Raw genomic sequence first — 2749 nt, 5'->3', positions numbered from 1 at the left:
GGAGTTTGATTACCCAACCACTGAGCTCGGCAAATAAATTATCTGGCAGTCTTTACTATTTCACGACAAAACTTATCAATTAATATAATCTATAATTGATGTATTATTTTTGTTTCTATTCAATGCATTGGTAGAAAAATTTATCCTCGAAAATTAAATTTCGTCAGAACTAAAATTCCTCAGAATTTTTTTTTCATTTTCCACAATTTTCAACTTTGTTTTTTAATTCTTAAATCAATTATATCCTTATTTGTTCATTAGTTATCATATCAATTTAACACTTCAACAATTTGAAATTAATGCTTAAACTTTTTGTTTTGATTTTTTTTTTTGCTCCTCCTTAGCTAAGAAGATCCTATTGTCGCTGAAATCACGAGGAGAAGCAATGAATCAATAATTGCTTTGATACTGTTGCTATAGCGTACTGTATATGTAGATATACTGTGCAATGTAAGCTAATATTATGCATCCATTGTGTTTATGTTCCCTAACAATAATAATTCTTTTGACCACCAGAAATGACCTCAGAATTGGCCTCACAACTATATACCATGATCCATCCTGTTCGAGGAAGAAGAAGATCCTGAGCGCCAAATCATTTCGAAAAAACACGTTCCAACAGGTCAGTTGGTTCGGAGGATATCGTGGCATCATTTGATCTATGGTCTCCCCTTTTGCTCTTATTGATATCGTATATTGTCATTGTATTTGTCTTATTGATATTGTAATTGTTGAATTGGTTTCTGTATTAACTAACTCATAGGAATGAAGGTTTAATAACCCAAGTTTGAGGTACTTCTATCCGAAGAAACAGAAGGAAACCTCAGTCTTTGTCATGGGTGAAGAAAACCGGTGACATCTATGATAAATGAGAAATAATGCATAATTATAAGAATAAATATTAGTAGCGTTATTAGATCACTCCTGAAGAATTGTAATGATTGAATATTCTTGCATAAATGACTATTTCTTATCAATTTAAAAATTTTATCAACAGTTATTTATTGATTCCTTTATCATAATTTCATTTTATCACTGTATGATAAGTAAAGTTGGTGTTCGTATTAACGTGTAGAACCTGCTAACCATCAATATGTTATTCATTATGTGACATTGGGCATGAAGAATCGTGCATATTGATCGATTGCGAGTCCTAATTTCTACGAATTATCAGAATTGTTTTCGATATAAATGATCAAGGAGACTGAGTTTTACAGGTTTGTTTGCATTCTAGTTTGTTTGAATTATTGCAGTGGGCAATGATGTGACAGTGGACAGGAGTTCGGATTGCTGCATATATTTGCGATAGATGTGATAACATGCAGTACTAGTGAACATTTGATACTGTGATAATATCCTGTACTAGTAAGCATATGATACTGTAACAGTATAGGATATTATAGTGGATAGAATTCATCTTTATGATTAGCTGGATGTGTATTATGCTATGGTATTCTCATATCTGATAAAAGATTCATGATGATTTCAGAAGTGAGCATGCATTCTGCTTTTTTTTTTTTTCAACTATGCATATGCATTATGACCTTTTATGATTATAGCTTTCGACGTAATAGATTCGTAGATTGTACCGTAATGTGATGCAATACATGCCTCATAGATTGCAGGAAGATTGATGATTACCTATTTGAATTACTTCTATGAATTGTCAATAGTCTATTTAACATTTCAAAATCTGATGGATTTTTTTGAGCTTCTTTTTTGTCAACACATGGGTACATGTTACTATAATTTGAATACATGTCACATCGAATATATTTAAAATGCTTGTAGGATAAATTTTCAATTTTTTTTTAAATTAAATGAAATACATAAAAGGTAAAATCATTGTAAATTATTAGTAATTTTTTAAATATTTTCATCAACAAGCTAGTATAGTACTGGTTTGAAAGGTTATTTGAAATAATTATTCCAAAGTAATCTGATCTCTATTCACATTCTTATAATTTACTGTTATGCAAAATACTATGTGGTATGTTTTTGATTGAATGATTCAATCATTTGTTGCATTATTCTATGAAATTATCATAAAGTAACGATGAATTTAATCATATGGTTATTGATAACGATAACAGTAGCACTGAGATTTATACCTTATCTATGAATCAGATTATAATGAAATCGTTATCGTAAGTAAACTTTTAATTTCAGATAATTGACTATTGTCTGCGACAAAATTTATTCGAATTCAATTCTTTTTTTTCTTTTTTTGTTTCTTATTACTGTATATTAGACAAGATGATAGTATCATTTGTAAAATAGCTGAGGATAGATTTGTCTACATTTTGGTTGTATTTCAATTACTGTAGCCTTCAAAAATTTGGCGTTAGCTAAAATTGCTACATATCAATAGAACAAATTACGGAATGTAAAAATTTTTGTCAAAATAGACATTGTAAAACTTACGACATTTTTTTTAAAATTTCATACTTCTCGAAAAAATTATCGATGTTTGATAATTTAATGAATCATTGAATAAAACAATTGATGATTTACAATAAATTTTACATTAAACCGCAAAAAAAAGGTGCAGAAAGTGGTGTTATATGATTTATAAATTAATGAGTATTATAAATAGCAATAAAATTGAAAAATTATGTGTGACAAAAATTTTTTGCTACAAAAAGTTTTACTTAATAAATTAGATGGTATAGAAAAGGGTTTCACAAAAAGTTTTACTTAATAAATTAGATGGTATAGAAAAGGGTTTCAACTTTTTAATTTTCTTTTT

Source organism: Loa loa (assembly GCF_000183805.2).
Source record: "Loa loa unplaced genomic scaffold supercont3.545, whole genome shotgun sequence".
NCBI lineage: Eukaryota > Metazoa > Nematoda > Chromadorea > Rhabditida > Onchocercidae > Loa > Loa loa.
Note: the sequence above shows the minus strand (reverse complement) of the source record.